The 6,772-nt window shown below is 46.4% G+C and overlaps 1 long non-coding RNA gene across 1 annotated transcript in view; it reads left to right on the top strand.

Annotated features, from left to right (window-relative positions):
* Window positions 1-6,772, top strand: part of LOC309522167 — a 233,678-nt gene that overhangs the window by 60,616 nt on the left and 166,290 nt on the right. The window lies entirely within an intron of this gene.

Below are 6,772 nucleotides of genomic sequence, written 5' to 3'. Positions count from 1 at the left end.
TTGGCAGAGAAGTCTGCACCATATATGGATATCTCAACCCTGAAGCCTTCTTCCCACTGTGCCTCCTTTCACGTCTTCCCCTCTGTGTTTCTCAAGTACTACACATGATGCAGTGAGCCATGGATAGACACCATTCACATAAAAATAACTGGGAAGCTGAGATGACCCCAGAACAAATTGTGTCCAGGACCCAAGAACAACAGGCCCAGCCTGGCCTCCTGCTCAGCTGGAAGACTGCAGACTTTAAAAATGTATGCAGCTGCTTCTATTGAGAGGTAAAGGTAAAGGGTCCCCTGACCATTAGGTCCAGTCGTGGCCGACTCTGGGGTTGTGGCGCTCATCTCACTTTATTGGCCAAGGGAGCCGTCATACAGCATCCAGGTCATATGGCCAGCATGACTAAGCCACTTCTGGCGAACCAGAGCAGCGCACGGAAACACTGTTTACCTTCCTGCTGGAGCGGTACCTATTTATCTACTTGCACTTTGATGTGCTTTCGAACTGCTAGGTTGGCAGGAGCAGGGACCAAACAACGGGAGCTTACCCTGTCGCGGGGATACGAACTGCCGACCTTCTGATCAGCAAGTCCTAGGCTCTGTGGTTTAACCCACAGCGCCACCTGTGTCCCTCTCGATTGAGAGAGGTATCTACAAATGCATTAGGAACTGGGTGGCAGCAGTGGATATGGACGAAGCAACTAGGAACAAAAGGAATACCTCTTAAACCAAAATGAACAGCTAGACAAGACACCGTATCTGGCTAAGTTGATTCCTAGAGTGGATAATATACAAAGGAAGAAAAGGGGTAGCTTTCGCTAACGATGCTTTATGTCTGAGTAGCTGGCAAAGCTTTTGAGCAATGGAGTCATTCAACTAAAAGTTCTGCGTAAGTAATAGCAGCGACTGCATTTATATCATAGGAGCCAACTCCTTGGGGTCAACTTCCCTTTGGTCCCCCAATAAAATATTTGAGGGGACCGCCGCCCCAAAGTTGATGGGTATTGCCATTCAGGTGGTGCATGTATGCTGTGTCCCATGTTTGATTATGCGGGGTGGGGTTTACATGCCCCCCCCCCATATTTTATTCAAATTGGCATCCCTGATTTATATGGTACTTGAGTGTTCAGAGTGCTTCACACAGTCTCATTGTCCTTAAGGAAATGCTGTCCTGGAACCAATCAGAGACCTAACCTTTCTTATTGGTTTATCTCTGGTTGTAAAAATACAGTCAGGGTGCTGAGCCAAGCAATTCTTAGTGCTGCCCAATCATGGATCTTCCCTTGAAAAGCGACGTGACAATGGACTTGCAAGTTGATGTTTGCTCCAATTCAGCTTTAAAGAGCAGGAAAAGCCTGAGGTTAAAAATAATAATAACAACGCTTGAACACAGGGTGGGTAGTGTGTTTTGCATACCTTACAATCTGGATGGCACATTTGGCGCTTCTCAACTACATCCCTGGATTACTCAGGTCAGCTCTGCAACCTGTCTAGCTTTTTCATCCACGCTCTGCTCTTGCACACAGTGCTAAGGAACGGAACAGTCACCCAGGCAGCGCTGTGAACCAGCTGGGACGTCTTGCTTCTAGGGCAGCCCTGTGGGTTCCCTTCCCTTGCATGGGAGATCTCTAAGCAATGACCTCACTCCTCATCCATCTCTACCCATGAGCCATGGATGCCACATCTTTTGGAGCACTAAACATCAGCCACAGCCCTGCCAAGTGGGATGCTGCAGTAGCAACCCAGTAGCAGTTTTGTTCTCTGGTCTAGGAAGCAAGACACACACACACACACACACACACACACTGTGTTTACCAAGCTCATGGGGCGGTGACGTCAACCCAGCCACTAGGGTTCTATAAATGGAAATGCTCATTCTTAGTTAAGATACAGCACTCGGCGGGGGAGAAAGGAGGGAGCTCTGATTCAGCCTCCACGCATCCTAGCCTCACATCATCAGGAAAAATTAAACTCCCAGAGACTCCCTCAGGAATTGGTGAGGCTGCATTTGCCAAGTGACACAATGAGCTTTGAAGGCTACTGGCGTTAACTATGTGGATGCCGCATTGTGGAACAATGCAAACTTGCCTAGACATCAGGGCGGGACGGACCAATGGCACATTTACCACACTACAGTCTACTGACAGTGCCTCGCCAAAATCTCCGGCAAAGATTTTTGTTGCTGATGTTGTTAGCCTTTCTGAACTAGACGTTGCCACAGATGTATAAAATATGTGCTCTGATCCTGAGCTATTGACACATTTTGAGCTTTTTGTACCACCTGTGAAACAAGCCATATAGGCCACCTGAAATTAAGCTCAGCAAAGGGCTTGTTTGAAGGATTGTTGGGCACAATCCAGGCACAGTTAAGTCATAAGGGCATGTCTTTTACTTCATCAAGCTCTTAGTCTGATGGATTAATGCCTTTTTGGCCAGGTAGCAGTTCTTTCAGCCTGGCTACCTCAACTTCTTTAACTGGAGATGACTAGGATAGAATCTTGGGTCTTAAACAGGAAGCTGTGTGCTCTTATCAATTTGTGTAATTTGAGAATTACACAAATGTCGCCCTGCTGTGACTTTTTCTCCTCACTTTTCACATGGTAAAGTGATCTTATGAATGCCTCACTATGGGGTGAGCTCCCACAGCCTGAAAATTATTACCTTGTGGTGAATTTTCCTCCTTAAAAATGGCCATGTGACTTGGATCACTCCTGACTTTCCCCAAAAACATTATTGTTTACCTTGCTTGTCTGTTTTTAATTATATTTTATTTGGTTACTATAGTACAGAACCATATGAATATAGAATTTGAAAATGGAAACAAACCAACAAAATTACCCCGCCACCCTCTCTGAGAGATAAAGTGTGCATCCAAACCTGAAGTCGATTCAAGTTCACTTCACATATTCAGGTCCCAGAGGTCTGCAAAAGATAACATAAAAATAGTCAAACCAGCCAAAAATGCTTATATGAAGTATGAAGTCCTTTATAATAATTATTCACAGTATATATAATAAAACAGTGCCATTCTATCATAAAGGAGTCCTTTCATTTTCTACCTTGGGCCATTCTAAGTTTATTGGTGAGTTTATCAAAACATGCCAACTTCCAGACTTAACTGTGACGAGTTAGCATAGTAAGAGTTTACTTACTACTTATCATTTTGTTTCATTTGGCCCTCTTATATTAGCTTTTTTTTTTTTTACTTTAAAATCCCCCAGAGAACCAGAAGCTGCCCTTAAATTCAGACAGACACGTTGCACTTTTGTTTCTCCAACTTTTCACTATAGAATATCTAGGCAAAGACTTTGAATAAATGAGGAGCAAATTCCCTGTGCATAGATTGCAATCCTTTGCAGAACACACTGGAACTTCCTTTTGAATAAACATGTACTACACAGCATTGCATGGCGAATGTAATAAAGGAGGCCATTTGGCATGCAAGTGGAACACAAAATGTGTTCTCCAACAGGCATGCAAGTTTGTGGTTCACTAGTTCCATTCACTGGACATTTTGGATAAAGCCTTACCCGGCAGATGACAGTGTGCAGTCAGATTTATCCATCATCTCTATCTTCGTTCTGTAAGGAGTGAAAACACATAGATACGTGTACTTTAAGTTCATGTGCCTTTGATCACTTGCTACTTGGGTGCAACTCAAATAGCTTTGGCTAATTCTGAAGGTACAGTGGTACCTCAGATTACAGACGCTTCAGGTTACAGACTCCGCTAACCCAGAAATAGTACCTCGGGTTAAGAACTTTGCTTCAGGATGAGAACAGAAATCGTGGTCCGGTGGCGCGGCAGGAGCGGGAGGCCCCATTAGCTAAAGTGGTACCTCAGGTTAAGAACAGTTTCAGGTTAAGAATGGACCTCCAGAACGAATTAAGTTCTTAACCCAAGGTACCACTGTATTGACTTTGCACTGGTTTGGATATCGTTGCATCCCATAGTAACCATTTACTCAATGATTGTTGATCCTCACACTCTGGTGGCCTTGAATATAATGTGTCCATTTGTTTTCACAGAGCGCATCCTTAAAAGAAGCTCAGCATGTGTTAAGTGTCTAGGTAGAAAGTCATCTAAATATGATGCAAGTGTGTGACAGTTTCTGTAGCAACATGGCACCCATGGCACCTTTGTTACCAAGAACTTGTTCTATACCTGCTTAACCCACCCACCTTAATTTTAATAAACATGCCTTTCATTGACTGCAATAAGAATAATAGAATCACAGAGTTGGAAGGGACCCCAATTGTCATCTAGTCCAGCCCCCTGCAATGCAGCAGTCTCAACTGAAACATCAATAACAGGTGGCCCTCCACCCTGTGCTTAAAAACCTCCACGGAAGGAGAGTCCACCACCTTCCAAGGGAGTCCATTCCACTGTCAAACGGAAACTTTCTTACTTTCAGAAAGTTCATCTTTATGTTTAGTTGGAATCTCCTTTCTTGTACCTTGAATCCAATGGTTCAGGGCCTTGACTGGTTGCACTTTAGGTTTTCCCCACCCCCAGTTTCCAGCAGGAGAAAAGTGACCTTGCCAGACTGGGCCTTTCTGCTCTATTGAATTCTGAAAACTACCGTATTTTTTGCTCCATATGACACACCTTTTTCCTCCTAAAATGTAAGGGGAAATGTCTGTGCGTCTTATGGAGCAAATGCTGGTCCCTGGAGCCAAATTGCCCAGGGGCAAAAAGCAAATTGTGCTTTTTTTTAAGAAAGAGGGGAGGGGGTGTGGAAACAAAGCTGCTGAGCAGCTGATCGGCAAGTGATCGGGAGGGAGATAAGGGACACTATCGATAAAGGAGGCTGCCGGGGGGGGAGGTAAAAGCCCATGGATCCTCAGGATTTTTGCACTGGGTCACCCCAAATTCACCATCCGATCACATAGCATGTGCATGGCTATAGCCTACACCAGAAAATCACACACCCACTGTTTTGTGGGGCCGTAATGGGGCGAAAACATGGTTACAAAGCATGGTTCCACATGGATCCTCAGGATTTTTGCATTGGGCTACCCCAAACTCGGGACGCGGGTGGCGCAAGGGACGCGGGTGGTGATGTGGGTTAAACCACAGAGCCTAGGACTTGCCGATCAGAAGGTTGATGGTTCAAATCCCTGCAACGGGGTGAGCTCCTGTTGCTGGGTCCCTGCTCCTGCCAACCTAGCAGTTCAAAAGCACGTCAAAGTGCAAGTAGATAAATAGGTACCGCTCCGGCGGGAAGGTAAACGGCGTTTCCATGCCCTGCTCTGGTTCACCAGAAGCGGCTTAGTCATGCTGGCCACATGACCTGGAAGCTGTATGCCGGCTCCCTCGGCCAATAAAGCGAGATGAACGCCGCAACCCCATAGTCGGTCACGACTGGACCTAATGGTCAGGGGCCCCTTTACCTTTACTTACCCCAAACTCACCGTCAAATCACATGTCTGTGGCCACAGTATGAACCACAAAAATCATACATCCACTGTTTTGTTCAGAATTTTTTTTCTTGTTTTCCTCCTCTAAAAACTAGGTGCGTCTTATGGTCAGGTGCGTCTTGTGGAGCGAAAAATATGGTGCCTACTTTTTATGTTATGCAGGCAACTCCCCGTTGGTGCAGGGGTTGTGTTCCGGGTCTTTGTGTGCGTAAGCCTGTTCTGCCCCCTTCCAGGGCTGGAAGTGGCATGTACGTTGGTGGCAGAGCCCACAACCTCCTGAGGAAATCCATTCCATGGTCAAACAGCTCTTACTGGAGGCTGAGGGTTAGGTGGTAGCAGCGGTTCACTTGAGGAGAGATGACAAGCAGTGCGCCCAAGGCTACCTCGTGGACCTTTTTGGGTTCATAAGAGTGAGGGGTCTTTTCTCAACTCCCAGGAGCCTTCTTTGAGGTCTCATTGCTGAAGACTGTGGAAAAGGTCCCCTGTGCCTCAGCACAAATACAGTGGTACCTCGGGTTAAGTACTTAATTCGTTCCGGGGGTCCGTTCTTAACCTGAAACTGTTCTTAACCAGAAGCACCATTTTAGCTAATGGGGCCTCCTGCTGCCGCCGCGCCACCAGAGCACGATTTCTGTTCTCATCCTGAAGCAAAGTTCTTAACCTGATGCACTATTTCTGGGTTAGCGGAGTCTGTAACCTGAAGCATATGTAACCTGAAGCGTATGTAACCTGAGGAACCACTGTACCAACAGAGCCTCTCATATCTCTAGTTCATGGTTAGGTAAACAGAGAGCCTGAAAAATATTAGCAAAAATATTAGCAGGGGTGGCACTTGAAGTGTCTCTGTGTGTGTGTGTCCACTGCCACTCACAGCACCTGCCAACTCCTACCTGAGGAGGAAAAAGCAAAGGGGGGGGGGGGCTTTGGATAAGATTCCCCGACCCTCCTTAGACTGGGAGCCCCAAAGATCCTGAAACGTCCCGTTTCTCTGCTCCTTTCCCATATAAAGTCTGAAAATGTTCACCGCTTGGCTTAAGGCAAACATGTTTATAAAAGCACTGTGGAACCTGGCACCCGCACAGCCTCTCGCACTCCCCTCTGCCTCATTCTGGCCTGCACTGCCTCACTGGGCCACTGCTGCTCGCTTCTGATTGTTACCAGATTTATGGACAGCCGAGGGAAAGGGAGAGGGGGGGAAACAAAAAGCAAAGCAGGAGAGGAAGGAGGCTGGACTTATAAGGCAAGTTAAAGAGCAGGAATCAATCTGCAACAGCCAGAAGTTTGGCTCATTAGTTATAGCAGCGCGGAGATAAATGGAAGCCGCCACCCTCCTTCTGCTGTGTGCCAGTAACTTTC

The sequence above is a fragment of the Podarcis vaucheri genome (genome assembly GCF_965113315.1).
Source record: "Podarcis vaucheri genome assembly, chromosome: 17".
Taxonomy (NCBI): Eukaryota; Metazoa; Chordata; class Lepidosauria; order Squamata; family Lacertidae; genus Podarcis; species Podarcis vaucheri.
This window is presented reverse-complemented; position numbering and strand designations above follow the sequence as displayed.